The sequence below is a fragment of the Chelonia mydas genome, chromosome 9, assembly GCF_015237465.2.
Source record: "Chelonia mydas isolate rCheMyd1 chromosome 9, rCheMyd1.pri.v2, whole genome shotgun sequence".
Taxonomy (NCBI): Eukaryota; Metazoa; Chordata; order Testudines; family Cheloniidae; genus Chelonia; species Chelonia mydas.
The window spans coordinates 20586932-20610459 of NC_057855.1; the positions used below are offsets into that span (position 1 = coordinate 20586932).

The 23528-nt window shown below is 40.0% G+C and overlaps 1 long non-coding RNA gene across 1 annotated transcript in view; it reads right to left on the reverse strand.

Annotated features, from left to right (window-relative positions):
* Nucleotides 1–7839: 7839 nt before the first annotated feature.
* Nucleotides 7840–23528, reverse strand: part of LOC122461777 — a 63153-nt gene continuing 47464 nt past the window's right edge. The window contains exons 4-5 of the long non-coding RNA XR_006283947.1: nt 11746–11882; nt 7840–8922 (exon numbers count right to left, since the gene is read on the reverse strand). This is a non-coding gene — a long non-coding RNA (uncharacterized LOC122461777). The remainder of the gene's footprint in view (nt 8923–11745; nt 11883–23528) is intronic.

A 23528-nucleotide genomic window follows, 5' to 3' on the forward strand; every position in this document is an offset into this window, starting at 1 on the left:
GGGACACAGAGGAGTCTAATTATATCAGCTCTAATGGAAATGTAACTGGGAAGTGAATTGTATGTTCTTCCTGGGGTTTCAAATGTCACGTAAAATTCTCTTAATAGTAATGCTAGTTTCTATTTTGCTGGTGTTTTCTAAAGCTATTTTATTTTGTTATCTCAGCCATAGCACTAAATTTAAAAAAAAAAAATTTAAAAGCTAGCTTGTTCACTGTCTGGCAGCTTTTATTATTTAAGTTATGCTCTCCTCTTAGATTTGTCTATTTCAATCTAATTAATTTCAGCATATCTCTGGTATTCCTGCAGAGAGTTTTCATTCACCCCCAGTGATTTATGATGAAACTCTTGGTTTACAGTTTCCTAGACTTTTAAGAGTCTTTTCCTCAGGCCATGGTAAAACCGTTTGCTTCCAAAATAGGTAGAAATTGTGCTCTGACATCCCCCAACCATACAACCTCAATGGGACTGCGTGGGGTTTAAGTCAGGACAGAATTTGGTCCCTATGCCTTAAACCCAAAATGTTAAACATCAGATAGCCTTCCACCAATACCCACAAACTGGAGCACTGAGCACTAATTTCCCCAACACTCAAGACCCACAGAGTCTCAAGTATGGCTGCCTCCAGTGTGGGAAAAGGTGCAAGGGAAGCGGTCTCTCTCACTCACTAGCCCATCTTCTCTATGAAAGACACTCATGGACTTTACTGGTTCTTCCATCAGGCCCTAGGGCAGCTAAAAACTGACCCTTAGTGCCTGATCCAAAGCCCATTGAAGTCAGTCAAAAGACTCCAGTTGACTTAATGGGCTTTGGCCCAAATCCTTAATGAGCAATTCATCTATCACTGAAGTAAAGTATAGTTTTATTCTGCAAACTCAATCAGCTTCAACTAATGAAAATCTAAACAAAACTCTCTTCCCAAATTGTTTCCGAGTTACAGCTTTGAATTGATTCCTATCAGGAAAGACCATTCTTACTTTACTTTCTCACACACAAATACAACTCTGCTCTCCAGCTTTAATCAGGTTAAACAAAATACACTGATTTTCCCCTGTGTGTAGTGCTAATATCAATACAATCTAAATAAAATAAAACCAGATCCCTGACCTCTCCCCTTTCCATAATGCAATACTTTGTTGAAAGCAAATTATAAGTGGGAATCACTCAAAGAAGATTTCTGTATTTCCTTTTTTGATGTAACCAGTGTTCACTTTCAACATATTTATACTAATGTTAAATCTGAAGAAACATGCACATCAGCATCTCTGTACTTTCTATAAAACAACCACTGTACTGCACCCATTCTTCAAAGAGGAAACCTTCAGGAAACTGGGGTTTGAGAAAATCCTGGGGAGCCAGCCTTGCAGACTTTGAAGCGTGGCTTTTGGGTCCTGCAAATTTGTAGCAAAAACTTCAAAGCCTTTTAGCCTTAATAGTGAAGCTGGCTGACTGGCTCCGGAGAAGGTGGCTGCATTTCATGATTACTGAGGCACAGTGAAGATTTATAGCTCATCTTAGATATTATGGTGGAAGGGATCTTTGAAAGAGCATAGATGATGTTTCTTGATGCTACTTGGCTCTAGAGGTAGATGGTTGGGAGGCCTGGAAAATAATGTAGTGATAATGCCAGTTGACTTTCAAAGGCCAGCCAGCTCAAGCAGGAGATGGCTATGCTCCCAGGCTTGGAAGACCCAAAGTACATTGCAAAGCCAGTGGACAAAATAATGAAATTGGTTAGCCAATATAACCAGATTCAGTAAATTGCACAGATTGTACAGTATAGGCTCTGAGGTTCCCCGAAGGTCACCCATGAAAACAAAATCTGCACTATGTTATCTCAGCTTGGGATTTTGCACTGGATTTAAATGAAAACACAAAAGAGATCTGCGTGCATTTAACAAACTCAATTATTTCTTCATCAGATGCCTAACAACTTGCATCAGGGGACTTTGTTTACTTCTTGTTAGCTAACTCAAAGGCCTCATGTTCACTAGAAACAACCAAAGTGGTATTTGGTATCAAAATCTGCCAACCTTTGAGTAAATATAACTTTAGGGAGAAAGTTTGCCTGTCATTAGCATGCCACTGTGACAGCTTGCATAAACTTGGCTTGCTGCAGTACTGCACCAAAGCTAAAGGATTACAATAGAGTTCTCTTTGCTGAGACTGTCACATCAAAATATCTCTTAAGCATATGGAGTGATACTGAACTCTACCCAATAATGGAAAGCATTTCTAAGAGCAAACACATCCTCAACAAGGGGATAGACCTGAAAACCAAGTGTCAGATATGATATGTAAGGGTTGATCTTCATCCCTCCATGTCACAAAACTCAAGGTAGTTGAAATCCAGATGTGGTCTGACTGTGCAGCCTGAAGTTATTTGGCTGGCATGAAGCCTGCGGCCAGGAAGATGATGATCCCACAGTACTACGTGGTGAAAATACAATATTGTTGCCTGCATTGCTTGTAAGCAGATCAATTTTGTTCAGTTAGATCATGTCTGAAAGATCAATGTGATATAGCAGATTAAAGCTGCACACGTTAAGACTTTGATCATAAAAAAGTATCTTAAAAAAACAAAACAAAAAACTTACTTGTGTCATTTGGGTGATATTCCTGAAAACCAGTGAACAGATGGAGGTAAATCCTCCATTCATCCAACTAAAGAAGGTCAACTTATGTGAGGAAGATTGCGAATTATTTTGTAAAATTTGATTTGCAAAATACAGGGCAGCACATCTGGGGCTACACGATAACACTGGCATCATGCAAATGTGTCATCAGTGCATACGGTATTGTAATTAACTCATTGCAGTAGCTTGCAAATGAAATGAATATGCAGACAGTTTTGCATTGGTATGAATTACAACCCATACTCGATGGGAGCCCCATCCTGAAACAAATCTTTCCCAAATACCCTCTTCTGACCTTCAAACAACTCTCAGGCTCATCATCAGAAGCAAGCTCCCCACAGACCAGGATGCACCAACTCAAAGCAGCACTGGACCCTGCCAGAACAAGAGATGCAAAACTTGCTGACATAATTCCACTGTTAGTATGATCAGCACTCCCCACAACACACTTTTCAAGATCCATGGGTCCTACACATGCCTATCAGAACACGTGGTGTACCTCATCCAATGCACTCAAACGAACTCTAGAAAAGTAAGAAAAGCCAAAAACACCATACTACCAGTGTGCAAACACTTTTCACAAAATGATCACTGCATATCTGACTGTTCAGTCCTCTCCTCAAAGGACACCTAACACAACGCTTTCAAAAGACATGCCTGGGAGCTTAAATTCATAACTTTGCTAGACACTAAAAATCATGACCTTATTAGAAACACTGGCTATCTGACTTATTACGACAATCTGTAACTCACTTACCTGCTTTTTTTGTCCTATGACTGCAGAGGTGTTACTGGGCTACTTCACCTTGAATGGTCCCTTCGAATGTGTGTTACCTACTTATGCTAAACAATCTGTTCCACTTTGTACTTAGCTGTGACATTTTGAGTACCTTTCCCAGACCTGAAGAAGAGCTCTTTGCAGCTCAAAACTTGTCTCTTTCACCAACAGAAGTTGATCCAGTAAAATACATGACCTCGCCTACCTTGTCTCTGGGCACATTTTATAAATTTATGGCATACAAGGATGAAATGCTGTGTGAACTGGAATTGGCAGGGCTCACTTAGGTGTACCTTGATAAGTATTTTCTTTCTGAATCATTAAAAATATGTTATTTGTACTGCTTAGTTCAAAAGGGAAGGAGAATGTTTGGTTTGCCTCTTAGGATCTCACTCTGCCAGGAAAGTTGGTCAATATGTTATTTCAAAGCAGTGTGGTTATTTTGCAGAACAATTTAGTTCCAAATCCCTTGCTAACACCATAGAGATTCAGACTTCACTAATGTGACTTACAGGAAAGGGAAAGCATTGGCACTTACAGTCAGGCTAAGAAATTGATCAAACATTACCATTTCCTAACATTTTTAAGACTTTGAAAGATGGCTTTATTGCAAAACACAAAGATGAGCATATCAAAAACATTTAGCGTCAGAAAGTGAGCATTCGCCAAAGCAGTAGCGTGTGTGGTTGCAACGGAGAATGCTACTACAGGTGCATTGAAACTGCAGGGCAGATGACAGATGGAATCATCTGTGAATAGTGTTATATATGGACCCAGCAGAGAAGGAGATAGATACATGGAAGAACTCATTTAAGCATAGCTAGCTGCCAAGGAACCCTTTATTCAGGCAGAAAATCTGAAAACAACACAAAAGTGAAGGTTTGTACTGGGGAGAGGAGAGTGTTAAAATGTTCAAAGGGACAGGACATCACACATACCTTTTACACACCCATACTAAAACATACACACACATTATTTATACATATATATCAATCAAGTGCATCTACCACTGCAGAAGTCACCAATAGCAACCAGAGTCAACATCACAAGTGACCATAATGGACCTGTATAAAACTCAAAAATAAACAATGTTTGGGCCCCTTGATTCCAATAGGGGTGGGTAAGGGGAGAAGAGGTAGGAGAACAGCAGCCAGTGCTACTGGGTACAGCAGGCAAAATCCACAACCAAGGTGCTTGATTTGAGTTCCTTCGGCAAAGTCTTCTCATAATTTTCAAGAACACGGGGTGTTAGTGGACAGAGGTATGGCCCTTTGTTTAATGCAAAGTCAGTGGCTGACACGAGTCAGCACCACCCATGATTTGCTAAATGCCAAAGCCTGCAACTTTGCAAGCATAACAGAAACCTGGTTGGATGACACGTTGGGACTCTTATTGATGCAGTTGCCTCTGGTGGAGTATCTGGTTCAGCATGAGGTGAAAGGGGAATCAGAGAGGAAGGGCTGCTCTGTATTTTGCTTCTCATCTCAAATTGTAGGAGATTACTCATTGCAAAGTTAGATCAGATTGAGGGTATGTCTACACTGGAGCTGGAAGGTGTTATTTCCCAGCTCAAGTAGACATACCTAGGGCATCTAGCCTGTCTGGCTTCTCTCACCACCATGGCTACACTTTTTTTTTTCTTAGCATACTAGTTCAAGCAGAGCTAGCTCAAATATGTCTACTTGATCTGGAAATGATACTTCTAGGCTCCAGTGTAGACATATCCCAAATACGTTCATCATGTGAGAGTGTCTGGGTATGAAGAAATTATAGGGTAGATTTTGTGTATAGAGTGCCTCATTGTAGCACAGATGCTAGATCTAGACTTAGACTTCCCCCATTTGTCACTACAGTGATGCTGAGGCAGATAGTGCTTGGTGACTACAGTGTCTCAGAGCAGATTATTTTTCTGGATCAGCTGAGAATTTTATGCTCCAATGAAAACCATGCAAATATTGTAGTTGGTTGATGGGTCCACTCAATGGGTAAATATTCCCCCTTTGCCAAGAACAGACCTCTCTCTCCTTCAGTTTCAGTGACCCATTTTGATGGTCTGCACTCCAAGGTTGATGGAACTAGTGTGTTTCCCGTGAATATACTGTTTTCAGCAACTGGCCATTCCATAGATTGTCAGGGGGAACTTTATAATAGCCTTTTTTCCTGCTGTAATTGATATAGTGACCCCTAAATGGCCTCTTCATGAGTTACATCATCAAAGCATCCTTCCTTCTTTACTCTGAAAAGGGAGAACTGTTCAAGACTCCATGAAATCCACTAGGGACTTCATTATTGCTATTGATTTTTTTACATGGAAGATGCTTAGATACTACAGTGATGATGGCAGTACAAAAGCATAAGATATACAGATACCCACGCATATATGGATAAAGTGACCCATTATGACAGGTTGGAGAGGGGGACCAAGAACATAAATTGTGGCTTGTGGGATACAAAGAAAACGTTCTTTGCTTTTACCATAGCATCTGCAAAATCTCATACAGTACAGCTGCTTCAGGCTGGTTAAATCTAGCAGCCTCCACCTGGTTAGAGATTTCTTGCTGTGAAAAACGTTCATGATGCCATGAGGAAGATAGGCCTGCATATAAAATACTGAACCCAAAGTATGATTTTAGGAGGAAGAGATCTTTTACTTTTACTCTCTTCTTTGCCTGCTGCTGCAGCAGCCACTGGTTGCTGGTCTCGGTCTATGCAATGCAACCATGCCTGAGGAAGAGACCTTTGCTTTCTCCATCCTCCCAGTTGGCCACTGAATGGTAGGATTCCCACGACCTGGAACATCTAAGATTCCAGATTTACAGTCAAGCAACCTCTAGCCAGTCAGCAAGTCGATAGGTATTAAACACCAGAGCTAAGACGACCACCAGCTAACCTTTTCAACCACATACCAGCTTCCTGAAGCTAAATGACACCACAAGAATTGTGAAAATGACTCTGCCATCTCTTTGGTTTTGTTGTGGTTTCCAATCAGTATTAGTAGATACAAGCTGCCATCTCAGTATTCTTACACTTGTTTTTACTTCAGCAGATGGCTGGTAGTGAGGATGTGTGAGAGTCTGCACTTGCGTGTGAACAGGAGATTTGCAAGGCTTGAACCCACAGAATTTATTTGAGAATGGTGCTTATAGGATAGTTGCTCAGATATCTAAAACAGCCCTAGGTTAAACCACCAGACTGTCTAAAAGATCATACATGCATATATTTCATGAGTAGGAGTGGTATGTTTAATCTTGAGAAGTCCTATTTGCACCTATATTTGTCATTGAAATATTAAATAAAACTTCTTGAATTATATTGGAATGTTTCATTGAACCTCCATGTTTGGGGTGGGGGAAAAGAGAGAGAAGATTGGCCTAATTACCAATTATTTGGGCATGCTGCCTTAACTGGCATCAGAACTGTAGTAACAACATGAGCTTGAACCTGGAGGTAATTTGACCCTCCCTGTAACAGCTATTTGGCTGGAACAAATATATTGATTGAGATTGATAATGCCCTATTACTTTTGAGGTCAATGACTAAACAAAACTACTGCCTTCCCAAATTGTTATATAGAATTTAGAGAGAATTATTGTAAAATAAACTATAGTTTAAATCATCCCGCTAATTACATTAATACGAACCCACTTGATTCTAATTTGAATTGTTTCTATGTATCTTGTTTTATACGGTTTCCTAGTTTAGTTTAATTAACAAAATATATACAATTTAAAACCTGTGTGGTTCAGATGTTCCTTCCCCAGACATTAGGATTCTGAACCTGAGGAGTGCCCAGAGTAAATATAAGAGGCAACTCTGTGACTCACCTAGTGGTGATCCACAGAATTGCCCTGTAACTGGTACCTAAATATAAACACTTGGCTTTTGAGGGAAAGTTCATTGTTGGATTGATCATTTCTTTCAATAAACATGGTTTCCAGAACCTTTGAGGCCTGGTGCTGTAGATATGAGCCAATCAGTCTAAAGGCTGACCATTTCCCTAGAATATGTCTGTACTCTTCATATTACTTGGTAAATAAAACCACTCAGATCTGGACTAAGCTACCTAGTAACATGAAAAACAGAAGAGCAAATTGAAGGGCAAATACTGAGTCTTCTCTGAACGAGTTTCTGTCAGTGCTGCACATGCTTGCACAAATTTTCTGCTCACAGGCAAGTAGACGAGTGGATTTCATTTTACATCCTGGTCAAATGTCACCAGAATTGTGGTACACAAGGTCCAAGGTCAACACACATGTAATAAAGGTGCAGAAAATGCTAAGATATTGGGAACATTTTTTCTACAGGAATATTACATTCCTAACACTTGTCTGAAATAGATGAATATCCCCTGTTCTAGTATAGGTATGTCACAAGTCTCAAATTACATACCCACATACAAAACAGAAATCTGCAACCATTAATTTAACTCCAAATCATGCTTCTTCAAAATGCACACTAGCCTTTTGTTGGAAATTGACTAGCTGATCCTAAACTATGTAAATTATTAAATTTTATGCTTGTGTCTATCCTGTAGTAGTGCTGCAAAGGCTAACGGGGAACTCATTAAAGGATAACTCACCAATATACTTTACAAACATATAAATTTGCAATGGCTCAGATTTTCATCAACTTCCATCAAGGAAAAGTTTAATTGAGGCGTTCAGAAATAAAAAGATTCTTCCTTGCCTCCCCCAGCTCAGGAAAAGACAACTTGTGCTACTGTATTCTACGTGCCTGCTACTTCGACTTCTTTCCAAGATTGCACTAGATTAAATGCGACTATAAATTAGTTCCCAGGTTTTGACAACTGATGTATATATTTTGGTATATTGAGACTTTTGGGACTCAGTGCTGTCTGCTGCAAGCTATTGTAAGAAGCATTTCGGATTATTTGGACATTTTGAAATTTGTTCTCATCTTCTAACTGCATTTGAGTGAAATAGGCCGAGTGAGACTGATTGAAGGGAAAGCTCTTGGTGTTTGTTAGCTTCATTCTGAAGTTTAACTGGCAGAGTGAGACATTTCCCAGTATTTGTCACTTACGTTATGAAGTCCTTTCAGTTTTGAGCTGCTAGCTGCACATTTGCTGAAGCACACAGGAGGAAAATTGGTGAGAAATCCTGCAGCTGAATACTTGCCTTGTGCTGACAGAAACTTTTGGTACATTGACCCTCATTTGTTACAGGTTGCACATAATTGGAAGACATTTATTGAGTTATAAGGAATCATAATTCTGCAAGTGTAATCAGGAAAGCACAGTACATGCAGTTCTTGAGTTATCACATGACATTACATTTTAAAAGATATCCTTGTGGACTTCCATGGAGTATATGTATACCACACACAATATAAAATGCTCTTTATTGCATAGATTCAGTGAGAGGGGAAGAAAAATGGCCTTGTGTTTAAGGCACAGGAAGATCCCAGTGGTTGAGGTTCTGTTCCTGGTTCTGTTACAGACTTCCTGTGTATCCTGGGTCACAATCTCTTTGTGGTTGTAATTCCTCTTCTGAAAAGTAGGGATAATAATCCTTGAGATTAAAATACTATAATCTGTAAAATACACATACTGATACTTTGACTTTAGTCACTACATCATGACCACTGTCCCCATATTATTGTAAGATCAGATACCACAGCGAGGGGTGATAAAAACCTAGAGAGAGATAAAGTCAAGGTTTTGCCCAAAGTCAGTAGGAAAATGCTAAAATTGGAGAATAAAATATAAATATCAACAGAAGGCAACTAATCTTATGAAGCAGAAACAGGCTCAAAGGAAAACATTTTTATCTGGAGCCGTTTAAAATCCAGATCAAGGCTTGGGATTTGAACCCCCCTCTCTCCACCTCATAATACAAAAATGGAGGTCATTTGCAAATTCATGTAACTTTCCCTAACATGCACAGGAAAATGGAGGGGAAAGCCACAGAGCTTTTAAGCTCCCACCCCCTAGAATTCAGAGTCAGGTTTTGAAGCTGCTGTGCTTTTTTGGCACACAAACCATGGCTACAGAGAACTGAAATTTCTTCTTCCGTCACAATTCTCAGCAAGTGGGGATTTTGCCTGAGTCAGGCCACAGCATTTGTTGCTACTTCGTTTTACACAACAAAAATGCAGTTAAAGGTTTTGTTTTTAAATATAATATTGATTTTAATGAAAAGAACCAGAGCAATGTATTCTCTTGCAACAGCTCTTTCTACAGACCTCTATTAGCATTTCAAAACTGATGGACTTTCAGTGCTCCTAAATTTCAACCTTATTTTCTTTACCGGATTCACCTCCAGGCATTCTGTCTCGAATAATATAACCTCTGTTTCTGACTGAGTTACAGCTTGGAAAGTGCTACGGCATGTTTCTTTGCATCTTTAATTTTTCTTTAACTAGGCAATATGTAAAGATACAGATATATAGTGGTGTGTCTGTTTCTATGTCCCCTAACCTGGATTATGTGTCCCAATTCATTTTAAATAGATAATTAAATCCACTAAAAACTGAAAATACTTTTTTGCTAAATCTCTTTGGACCATACGTTTTCAAGCCAAACGCTCTACTGATTTCAAAGAGGAGCTCTGCTTAAAGACTGAAATGACCCTCTGCAGGCAATATTGTCTAAAGTGACTGCAGTTCATTTACTTTATTATTTTAATAAACAAGGGAGTAATGCTGAAAACCTTGTGTGATTACAGAACCAATCCACCACGCACTGAAGTCTGTCAAAAGACTTCAAATGACTTCAATAAGTGCTGCATTGGGACCTAGCCAATTACAATTTCCTTTACATGTGATGCTCAAATACATAATTAAGGATTACAAAATTAAAAACTATACATATTTATCAAACAAAATCAAGCAACAGATGACTTAGCTCTTTGGGGTGAGGACAATCTTTTTGTTGTGCTATACAGCACTTAGCACAATGGGGTCCTGATCCAAGACTAGAGCTCCTAGGTGCGACAGTAATACTACTAATAAATAATAATTAAAAAGCAACAACTTATACTTTAACAATCATGGCAAAATTGAACCATTGTTTCATTTTAAAAAAGAACTGCAGTGGAAAGTTCTGCTCAAAACTCAGTGGCACAGCATGGCCCTGTGATATGGCAGCCCCACCTGGGATGCCCTCTGGCGGCAGGTTGCAACACAATCAGTGTGTCTACCTCAGTTTCCCTTTCTTGATAGAGTTCCCGGTAATCCCATGCCATAGTTTTCCACATACAAATAGCCCTTACAGGATTATTTATTACAAAAGTCGTCCAAACATAATCCAGAATTCCCCAGCGTAGTCCCAGCATTCAACATTCAATCTTTCTAGTTCCAACAGTCCATCAACAGACCAAGTACAGCCCTGGTACCTCTCACCACTCCTCACACCATCCCCTCTAGCTGGGGTGCTTCTCTGTCCTGTTTCATCCTCAAGTCTGGTTCTACTTCTTACATGGAGAGATCAGTAGGCTGACCCCTCCGTCATTCCCCAGCCTTCAGCCCTCTCTGGCCTTTTGGCTTCAGGTCTCCAGCTCAGAGTATCAGCAGACACCTCCTTCTGCTGTTCTCAGACTTCAGCCCTCTGGCCTGGAGAAGTTTGTAGGTAACCCCTTGACTGTTTTCACCAGACTGCTCTGACTCCACTGCTGACTAGAGAATTCTCACCGCTTCCTCCCTTCAGGGGCATTCCCTCCCTGCTGTTCATCTGAGCTCTCTCTCTTTTTTGGTCTCTGGGTTCAGAACTTTCCCTTGCCTTTGGGCAGTGTCCCATTTATAACCCCCAGGGTAGCCCTGTCCTCCTCATCATACCAAACTAGGGCATACCTGGACCGCAACAGGGGAGCTGTTTCAGGCACCTGTTCAGTTAAGGCACCAGCTACCCTGTTACCAGGCCCATGGTAATAATGGGATGTTAAATTAATGGTTTGGAACTTTTGACATTAGAAAAAACAAATTAATTTGTAAAGCCATCCCCCCCCTTTCTCCCTTATCCTGACAACGAATCATTTGGGATCACAGACAACACATTAAACAACCACCAACATTTTTTAAGAGCCAGATTCTGCCAGCCTTGCTCAGGCTGAATAGTCTGTTACTCAGCAAGTAGTCCCATTGAAATCAGTAAGACTAATCATGAAATAAGTTACTACTCAACTCGAATGAGATAACAGAATATGGCTCTTTTCATTAAATAAACCATACAAAAACGAAAGGCCAAATAAATTAGTTTAGGTTCCTATTTTTGAAAAAAATCCCAGCCATTTTTCCCCCTTTGATTCTTCTTTCCCTTTATTGTGTGTAAGTCCTATATCTGGGCTGCAAGAGAATTTTTTAAATAAATACTTACAAATAAATATGTTCAGGGTAGCATAAATCCACTAAGATATGCCTGCTGTAAAATATAGGCAGAAGCTCCTTCGGGAACATTAATGTCCTTTCTAGACATGCCTGTCATCACCTTTACTGTCAGCTCCTCCAACAGCACTGTTAGTTTAAAAAAAAAAAAAAAGACTTGCAAACATTTTTGTTTGATTTAAAGTGGGTTTGAGGACACTGCTAACAGTAAAGTTTCCCTTTTCATAGTAAGAAATTTTATTTAAACTCTATTTGATTTAGATGAAGAATACATCTGAATATGAGAATTTAGTTGGTTCATGGTAGATGCTGTCCCATGTGAGTGATTGTTTTCTTCAGTGATTGAGTCCAAAACTTTCTCACAGCCAAGGTCAGTGACAAAAATCTGACTTCCATGGGAGCAGAGCTCGACTTGAGTAAATGATCTGACAATCAATTCAAGTCTGAATCCTACCCTTTTCCTCCAGGCCTAGTTTGATAGTTGAGCAAGTGAAAGAACTCTAGGTTTCTTCTTTGACTGTTTCTTAGGCCTGGTGTACACTAAAAATGTAGGTCAAACCAGCTACATTGCTTGGGGCTGTAAAATATCCACACCCCAGAGTAGCATAGTTAAACTAACCTAATCCCAGGTGTAGACAGTGCTAGGCTGATGGGAGAATTCTTCCATCAACCTAGCTACCGCCTCTTGGGAAGGTAGATGACCTATGCCTACAGGAGAACTCCTGTCGGCATAGGTAGTATCTACACTTAAGCACTACAGCTACACTGCTATAATGTTTCAAATGTAGACAAGCCCTAACTTTTCATAAGCAGTATCAAGGCTGAGCAGGATCCATGGTTTGTATATAAGGAAATAAGATAATCTGAGTGTTCATATGTCTCACTTAGCCTTTCACTGTCCTTCATATAAAAGCATGTGAACATATATCACAGTTCCACCATTAACTTAATTGCTAATGTAAATATCTTGCGATGCCGGCTACAACAGTGCCATGCAAACGCCTGTTCTCAATTTTAGGTGACACTGTAAACAAGAAGTGGGCAGCATTATCTCCTGCAAATTGTAACCACACTTGTTTGTCTGAGCAATTGGCTGAAGGAGGCCTGAGTGGATTTGTAGGTGCTGAAGTTTTACATTGTTTTATTTTTGAATGCAGTTATTTTTGTACATAAATTCTACATTTGTAAGTTACATTTTCATGATAAAGAGATTGCATTACAGTACTTGTATTAGGTGAATTGAACAATACTATTTCTTTTGTTTTTTACAGTGCAAATATTTGTAATCAAATATAAAGTGAGCACTGTACACTTTGTATTCTGTATTTTAGTTTAAATCAATATATTTGAAAATGTAAAAAACATCCAAAAATATTTAAATAAATGGTATTCCATTATTAACAGTGCAATTAATCACACAACTAATCACAATTAATTTTTTTAATCCCTTGACAGCCCTAATTATATCCTAAATCCCCAAGGCTAATTATAGATTTTCCAGCACCCTCCTCAAAGATCCTGACACAGGAGGCAGCCACAATACTGCTGGTTTGTGGGGATGTGAGTCTGTTATAGCTCTCAGCTAGTAAGCTTGGATCTATAAACTCAAGCTGTAGACGGCTGGGCTTTCAGCTCTGGAGGTCGCTGGTTCAATCTCCAATGTTTCAGCCACAAGGGCAGCTAACACACCTATCTTTCTCACAACACCCTTGCATGTATAGTCTCCTTCCCCCACTGAGCTATTGGGTTGTAAGTTTGGCAGGCACTGGGATAGTTCACAATTAAAGCAGCACATTCCATAGACTGAGTACACTCAGGGGAATGAAGTGAAGATTGTATGGAAGTTGGAAGGGCAATAATTGTCTGTCAGGGCAGCCTCTGACTGGTGTGTGAAGAGCTCACGGCTGCCTGGAAAACAATTTTGACAATTGTTTCTGATCCAGTTCCAAAGAACCACCAAACCCTTTCAAAACCATGTATGAAAAACCAAAGAGAACGACACCAGAATAGCCAGCGTGGAAAACCCATGTTCAACTCCTTGCCCTGCTTGATTCAGATTAGGCATTTGAACTTTGGTCTCTCACATCAGTGCTCTAACCCCTGAGCTATTGGCGCTTCTGGGTTTGCATTCTCTTTTGCTACACGCAGTAATTTTAGAACTTTGAAGTCCTTCCTCCTATACACAGTACCAAGGACTGAGGAACATTGAGTTTTACAGAAGGAGTTTGAACTACATCTCTCTCTTTGTATTCTCACAATGGACTTTAGTCTAAAAGTGAAAACCTGTTCATGTTCTCTTCTTTAACCCATCTGTCTCTCTAGTGTTCAATAGGTGAGTTCGCAACTTTTTTTAATTAAAGAATTTCTTTATTATTTTGACTTGTATTTATGCAGAGGGTTTGGAAGGAGTTGGTCCACAACTAAGGTAAGAGCTAGAGACCAGATATTATTCAAACCCAGCTGGGTGGTGTGCAATCTGCTCCTCTATTATACATGAGCAGTGAACTCTCCTCCCTCCCCTCCAGTTATCTCAGCTAGACGTTCAAGTTATTGATGAGTCTGTTTAACTAGGATCAGGCTGGGCTGGATAGTGAAAAGGGCCAGAATAACTAAAAGGCTACAATATTGTCCTCTCTTTGGAACTCCATTTAATCCTCCAAGCTCTTCAGCCATAGCAGCCAGCACCTTCAGGGCTTGGATGTGTCCTAGAACCCTCTCCCCTAGGAAAGACATACTTAGAAGAAAAGGAGTACTTGTGGCACCTTAGAGACTAACCAATTTATTTGAGCATAAGCTTTCGGGATGCATCTTTAGTGCCCTCACACTGTTCCCTCTCTTCAGGAACTTAGGACTTCCCCCCCTTAGGAATTTCCCACAGACTCTCATTCGGGACTACCACCAACCAACGCCAGTGGCTAAGCTGAAAACCGTTCAAAACGGCCCTCAGCGTCCCCCAAATTAAGTCCATTTTAACTCAAAATTTCATTCCCATTCCTAGCTCTTCTACCACACATGGAGCTCTTATTCTGACCCAGACTGTCCTTCATGGAGCCACCAATTCGGTCATTCCTAGCACGAGCTCAGTCTTCTGACCCTGGGAACCTTCCCCGTCAGTGTGCTCTCCGTTCTGACAGAGAAGGCAGCATATATACTGGCCTTCTTTGGAGAGCTTCCTCTGATTGGTTGGGAGAGAGGGGAAGTCCTGCCTCACCCTACACTATATGGCTCCTAGTCCCAGGCCCTTTAAGGGACAGTGTCCTGGTTTTTCTCATCCAAATACTAATTCCCCTCTTTTCTTGTTATCTGGACATTTCCAGGGCCTGTGTTTATTCCACCATCCCTGGAATGGGGTGTTCTTGTCCCTTCTAGTCTTAAAAGGATCAGTATACCCCATTACAGACCATCATTAGCAAAACATCAGCTGATACTCTAGCAGAAAATTAAATAATGTTTTTCACATTAATTTGTCAGCTAAATGGTCACGATTAGCCATAAACGTTCCTAAACTAGAAACTATAGCTTCAAAATATTGATGAAAAATCTCCACTTGCACCTCTAAGAATGTCAATTATTCAATATTTTCAGTATTCAGTCTTAAGCCCTACCAAAGGCTCTATCTGTAAAAAGAAAATGACAGAATTTGGCATTTCACCAGTTCTTTTTAAAAGAAAAAAAAAAAAAAAAAAGAAAGCACACGACACCACCACCACAAAAAAACTAAACCATTTTTTGCTGACACAGTTCAAGAGTTTTGAGCGTAATTAAAAAGAACACTTTGCTAGGAAAACTTCCTGAAGTTTAAAAGGGACACTGCAGGTCAAACACACACAAATGTAGGTTTTAGAAAAGGTGGGAAAAAACCTAATACTAAATCCATCCCTCCACCTATATTATATATAAAAAAAGTGCTCACTCACCATGTTATCTAAGTGCTATCTAAAATGAAGGGCAACGTTCCCAGGAATACTATTTTAAAATGCCAGTGAGAACTACTTCAAAAAGAATTGACTGCACTGTTTGCAACCTCAATATTATACAAGTGCAAAAGAACCCAAAAGGGAAACTGCTAGAAAACTATAAACAAAAGTTTAATGGATTTCCTATTTTCATGGTCCAAGCTGAAAGTAGTATGATAAATAAACTATGTAAATGGTGAAAAGTAATTTCTATTTTTTTAAGTTGTTTCAGTTATAATAATCTAGGGTGTTTGAGACACAGGCCCAGATTTTTGAAAATATTTTGGCGTTGCTCTTCTGAGTGTTGCCTAGCTGACTTAGTGCAGAGCTAGGATAGAGGCAGCCAGGCCTATTGGTGAGGATGGGGTGGTATGTTGGGTCCCCACACCAGGTTCAGAACTGGGGGCAAGGAGCCAGAGTGAGGAACCAAAAATCAGAGACCAGGAATCAGGCTGAGTCAGGAAACCAGGTGTTCAGGATCAGGAAATAAGAGCAGGCAGCACTGGGTGACCAGTCCAAAGCAGTGTGGAGTCCAGTTGTATGGATTATTTCCCATTTCTCCTTCCGGTTTAAGTAGGTGGAGCAGGCCAAACAGGAGCTCCAGAGTTCCATCCATCAGAGCCCAGGGTGGAGCATTTATCTGAGCTGGGCTTCAAGAAGTCTCAGTTCTAGCCTATGCCAGCTAGCCATCACATGTAAGACTGGAGTGTGATGACTCCCAGGAACCCTGCAGATGTGGGTCTGAGACATGGGAGGTCATGATACTTAGGAGTCTAAGTCACTCCTTCACCTAAGCATTGCAAGACTGAGCAGGGCAATGCCTAAATTCCTTTAAAAATGTGCCTTATGCCTCAGCACCCCATCTGTAAAATGGAGATAATAGCACTTCCCTTCTCCACAGGGGCTGTATGAATATAAATACATTAGAGATTGTGAGGCGTTCTCAACGGTAATGAGTGTCATGGAAGTACCATAGATAAGGATGCTTACTTATCAAAAGTAGATGCATTTAAAATTGACAACATCTGGTTAATAGGGACAAAACTTCTGTGTCATACTGGAGGAAGAGCAGTGCCAGCCTTATAATTTACAGGCTATCTAGGGTAGTTGGAAAATAGAACCCTAGTACAATGCAGGGAGATCCCTGGGTCAGGGGACACAGATGGGCCCACGGAGGTTATGCTCCAGCAGCAGCTCACTCCACAGCTATACTCCCTGGAAGGAGGGTCCTTCATTCCTGTCAGGAATTCAGTTCAGTCTGGGTTCTGGATTTGCCCCAAATTACCCCATTTCTAATACTCTCATTGCTATGATATTTGGTTACCAGTTGTGGGCTTCATTTCCAGTGTAAGCTCTGATGCTCACAAAAAAATTAGGTGATATTAAGATGATCTGATGGTATTAAATTCAATACTATATTTTTACTCGGAACATGTTTAGAAGTTTGAAGAGGTTTAAAAATTAGAAGTAATGTAGTAACTGTAAGTAGTGTGTTAATTACATGATCACCTCTTCCTTAGAAAACCAGGCACACACTTTTTGCTTCTACACCACAAGCATCTTGCTCAAGAAGTATAATTACTGGTTTTAAAAACAACATTTTTGGGGAATTTTATTTTTAGCCTGGTACTAGTGGAGGACTTACAGCCTCAGAAAGCTTCAGGTTTCTAAGTAAGGAAAAGAGATGCAGACTTAATGGCAAATGTGCTGTTGATAAACAAAAATATCTGAGATGCTGAATTAAGTGACTATCTCTAGTTTAAAAAGAAAAAAAGGATAGCTTACCATACTAGAATACAGACTACTGCACGCTGTATCTTTATCATGTTCAAGGGAAGACTCTCTATGCCCATGCTGGGATACAGGTGGGAAGACAAGGAAGGGCACTGGTGCCCAGTTTTCTGACTGAACAAGATGCACGTTTTTGAGTACTGGATGACTGATGAGCCAATAAGAGCGTGTACACTGTGTAGCAATGTACACTGTCCTCCTAGCTGGGCCAGCACACCCACTGTCATGGCTTTATCTTTCTTTCCCCTTTCCCCAATTTTTTTCCAAGTCTTTTGCTCCAGGATGATGAGTGAAGTAATTTTCCTTTTTTGTTATTTCCTTCCCTCCTCAGGTGAAGCTGTCCATTCAGGATCTCACCAAGATGGAAGAGCTGGCAAAAAGCGTATGTAGCTCCTGCCTCATTAGAAAATCTGCTGGACTGTAGCCCTTGTGACTAGCCTTTAAGGCTCCAACAGCTAGAGACTGCGAGCCACCCTCTGGTTTCAAAAGGTACAATAATTTCATCCCATATTCAGCTTCCCCGTTGCTCGGCAGGGAAGGAGGACTGGCAGTAACACTGCAAAAGTACATGTTATCTGAAAACGTTTAGAAGTTCATGGAGCAAATGGCATTCCACTGTTTAACCTGACTTGTCCTGTCATGATGCCTGAGTGGGTGAACATCACTGAACACTTTGTATCTTTGATAACCACGGGAAACAATACAGGTAAGAGTTTTGGTGACTTTACACAGCTATAAATGAAGTCAGCCACAAGGGAGTAAACTGCATGATTTAGATGAAGTCTACCTGGTCTTATTTTCTGCCAAGGGCAATCAAGTCAGACCGAGAGGATTAATGGCTCTGTACAGCTAAACCTCTCTTTGGCATACTTGTCAACCTTCCACCAGAACTTGCAATTGCTTCTTAAGTCCTGGCCATCAGTCAGAGTATTTGGTGCTCTCTCTCACTTTGCATTTAAGATCCCCTTGTGACCCTCATATATCTTAGTCAGAAACTCCTGTCACATTGATAAGGAAATAGCCAGTCTACTTACCTTCATTATCGATCCTTGCAGTGCTGTCACTGAACGCACTGAATATTTGTTTTGTGCCCTAAATTAGAACCACCTTCTCAGTCTGCCAATGTGTCCAGTTCATACGCTGTCAGTTTATATTATAAACTCCACATCTTCTTCAGTGTTTCATTCAGTGTTGACTATATGGTTGGCACTTAGCAAATAAAATGACAATAGTGGGCTGAATCACATCCTCATGTGGAAAAGACCAGTGGAAAGGAAAATTCAGAAATTCCTTTTATGGCATTTCCTTCAAATATTTCTGTCATGGGCAGGTCTTCCCCTCCACAGGAAAGGAACAGGACCCCAAACCCAACAGGTATTGAGAACCCAGGGCCATCTGCTTGGTGTGGGAACACAGGGCCTCTGTCACCTCATCTCCTCACTGCTATAGAAACCTACCCCTGAGATTCCTCTGCCACTGGCTGCTCCATGACCATCATGAAGGGCATTCCAAAGCACCAAAGGGTATCTTAAAAGTTAACACTTTGTTAAGTCTTTCACTGATACCTCAAAGGGATTGAAGGGAAAGAAACTTGTCTCCCAAGCCCTCCTCAGCTGGGGATTGCTTAGTGTTGTGATAATTGGGTCTACCAATTTACCCTAATTGTGAGCTCAACTGTAAAAAGTGAGTGAAAGTTTAAAAAATGTCACAATAACCTAAATGCAAAAAGGGAGAGAGACTGAATAAGTCCAAACAAAAAGGCCTACTGATATAACTCAAGGACTGTGTTCAAATCACAGCTGGTAAACAAGGAAAGCGTGGGACCGTACATCAATGGATCAAAATTGGGGTGTCAGAAACTTGGCCTAGCTGGAGGACAAAATAATGAGAGGAGGAGCTATTCCCCCCATCACTCCCTTTTAGGGTTCTTAAAAAGATTTGGGAGGGACATTGAGCATTGATGCTGGCTGACTGAAACAGGGGGAATGAGTGGACCCTACCATCCTGGCCACCACCTTTGTTATTTCCTGGGACCCCAGGATCATGCTTGATTCCACTTCCTGATCCTGAGAGATGTCCTGACCAGGTGAAAAAGAGGGACTCAGATGACAATGCCACCTCCACCAGTTTTAGCTCAATCCCACATACCACCTGGGATGTGAGACTTTTTGTCACCCAACCCACTCATATGTCCTTTTCCTTCCCCAGCTTATCTCTTCTCTATCCCACTTCTTTTGACTTCTGTCTAATAAGAGTCTGGTTTAGCTGACCAAATCTATATATTTTGCAATACTGCTATAAGCCTGTGACCAGAGAGACACATAAAAGCAATGTCCTAAGCAATTTGATGCTGATACGAATTTGCCCGGTCTCAGAATGGCTAATAAAACCATGTGCCGTGACTGTAATGTTTCAGCAGTAAGGTTGCAAGAGAGAACACCAGAGACAGAAGCTGCATTTTTTCTTTCTTTGCTATTCTCCCTTCCATGTGTTTTGTTTGGTCTTCTAGGAAACAGGATTGGACTTTAACAGCAGCAGCAAAAATGACAGCTCCAGCCCATCTCAACTAACTTTTCCTCTTTTCCCCCCAGAGGACAGTTATTACCGTCAAAGAGACTGTCAAGCATGGAGGGCTTGGCCTTTAAAGACTCTCTCCAGCTAAAGTGAAAAGGAACATGGGAGGTTATTCAAATGAAAGCTTTGCTTATAACTTTACATTTCAAATGCTTTATATTTAATAAAAAGTTGAAAAGATTTTTAAATGTTGAGTTTGCCAGGGTGCTAAGCAGGCTGAGGTCTCTATACACCAAATCCTGAATGCTGTTTAACACTGTTTAATGTTGGACAGCAGCAGAGTCACATTAACACCTTTGACCCTTTGTTCCATCTAAATTAATACAACACAACTCAGCCACCCATAGAGGTCAGGGCAGGCTAGGATGGTGCTATAAGATGGCCAACCCCATCACCCATGAGCACAGAGTGAGAGCCTTACTGTCACACAGTGATTTCAGGGGAGCTCTAGGGCACATTACTTCTGTTTGTACAAACACTCTGCACTTACACTTTTGACATTGATAAGCCATCATTTACCAACTTTTATGACATGAGGGTACCTAAGAAACTGTAGCATTTCCTTGTATTTAGAACAAAATATAGCTACACTGTCTCAGACCCCACCACATGGTGGATAGTATTGGGAGAATGTGATTTGCAATAGCAAACGTTGAAATGTACAAGGCATCATATCTCAGGCTCTCAAATCATTTTAGTCATTAATTAAGTCTGACAGCACCTTTATCAGGGGCAGGTCAGTCACAGATATGTTAAGTTACTTGCTCAAGGCCAGAAAGGGAGTCAGTGTCTTAAGAGTATTAGTTTGTCTTCTATGGTAATGCGATTACCAATTTACAATATCAAAGAGATAATTATATTCTTAGAATTCATATTAGAATATAGCGACAGCAGCAGTTTGACTCTTGAAATTAGATGTTGATCCTTTAAAAATTACTTGGTTATTGGTAACTCTATTTTCATGGGCCAAATTAAATTTATTAAAATTTCTGAAGAAAACTTGTATTTAATATTAGAATTCAATATTTGGTTTAAAGTTTAAGTTAATAGGCATCTATGTCAAATATCAGTTTAAAACATATTATAGTATATGCAGGGCGACCAGACATCTCGATTTTATAGGGACAGTCCCAATTTTTGGGTCTTTTTGTTATAGAGGGTCCTATTGCCCCCCCACCCCGTCCCAATTTTTCACACTTGCTGTCTGGTCAACCTAAGTATATGCCTTGCATTTCTTCCATACCCAAGTCTCCCACAGAAGCAAGTAGTATTTTGGAGTCCATGCATTTTGTACGATGCAAGATCCAGAATAGTAACTGTAGCACAATTAAAAAGAAATAATTAGATCCTAATGTAAGCACATGTCATGATTTCTCTAGGAGGCGTTAGCAGGACTTTGGTTTTTTTTTTAATTCTAAACAAAAAGCTAAAGTGTACAGATTTCACCCACATTAAACTATAGTTTATGGATCATTTATTAATATCGTATGTTCTCTTATTCTTTAAGCTATAAAAAGTAAATAGTTGGTTATGACTCACTGGTCATACCAATGCAAATGTTGCCCTTTAAATATGGCATGATTGATTTAATAGTTCACTTAGGCATGAAATTAAATGATAGAAATAAACAAGTTTCAGAGTAGCAGCCGTGTTAGTCTGTATTTGCAAAAAGAAAAGGAGTACTTGTGGCACCATAGCGACAAACAAACAAACAAGTAGTTCAAGTCCAATGGAATTTAATATTGTTTTTATAAACAATTTACAGCAATGACAAAGTTCTCAAAACCATTTTTAGTAGTAATCACCATTTATTGCTATTAAAAATCTCCTAATACTTAGTCAATTACAATACTATGAAATATTTCAAAGAAAATTATAACATTTTTGCATTTAGCCTGTAATTTCCCCCCTCCTTATGTTGTGATTTTATAGGTGACTAGGATTTTGACATTGATTTTAAAGGTTAACAGGAAGTATGGAAATCAGGCAAATGTAAATAGAGGAAGAAATTGGCATGGGAGAAAACAGAAACAAATTAAAAACAAATACACAAGTAACAAGAGTAGAATCAGATACTTTGTTTAAATACCTGTCAGTGTTTTTTCTCTTGATATAATTTGAGCACGCAGGAGATGATTAATTATCTACAGTGAAAAAAAGATAAACTAACAATATTTTGTTTGTTCACCTACAGAACCATGGATTTTATTTTCACAAATCTAAATTCCCACTTTTGGTTAAAATTACAGTGGTCAAGGTCAGCTGTATTAATTGACAGAATGTCAGGCTGCTGAATAGGAGAATTCAGATTCATGGTACAACAGTAGAAGATAGACACAGAGGCCAAATTTGTCAGCCCTTACGCAGGACCAAAATGTGTTCCCATGGTGTTTCATATTCACCATCCATTTAGGAATGAGGAGCTTGCCACCTCTTTCCTCCAGGACAGGATATCATATTTCCTGGACTGTTGAATATGACTTCAGGGTTCAACCATTTTGATCAGGTTTAACAGAATGACTGGTGTAATCATGATGGGGAAGGTTCTTCAACAAAAAAACTTCAAAAACAGACTCCAAGGAGAGACTGCTGAATTGGAATTAATTTGCAAACTGGATACAATTAACTTAGGCTTGAATAGAGACTGGGAGCGGATGGGTCATTACACAAAGTAAAACTATTTCCCCATGTTTATTCCCGCCCTTCACCCCCCACTGTTCCTCAGACGTTCTTGTCAACTGCTGGAAATGGACCACCTTGATTATCACTACAAAAGGTCCCCCTCCGCCCCCCGCTCTCCTGCTGGTAATAGCTCACCTTAAGTGATCACTCTCATTACAGTGTGTACAGTAACACCCATTGTTTCATGTTCTCTATGTATATAAATCTCCACACTGTATTTTCCACTGAATGCATCGGATGAAGTGAGCTGTAGCTCACGAAAGCTTATGCTCAACTAAATTTGTTAGTCTCTAAGGTGCCACAAGTCCTCCTTTTCTTTCTGCGAATACAGACTAACACGGCTGCTACTCTGAAACCTCCCTTAGGTCAGTAGTTACGCTGGAATTAAACCAGTATGTGATATCAGTCAAGCCCTACACATTTCCTTTGCAATGATCTTTTCCTAAATCTTAACTTCCCCCATGTAGATTAGTAACATAGAAAACAATGGGACAGATTTTAATTTCAGATGCATAGCACATACTGATGCTCATCTCAAAAAAATCTGCTGCTATGGTTTTCACATACATACATAGCAGGGGATTTTCCAAGCCAGGTTATGAGGTCTTCTACTCATCTAAGATGCGAATCTAGTCAAAAGCATACCATTTGCAGTGTCTCTCTCAAAGTAAATTACCTTCCTTTCTCACTTCCCAGAAGCCCAGGCAAACAGGAAAAAAATATCCTTAATTATGTACCTTCAGCAGTAAGTGAATTCTCCCAAAAATCTCAT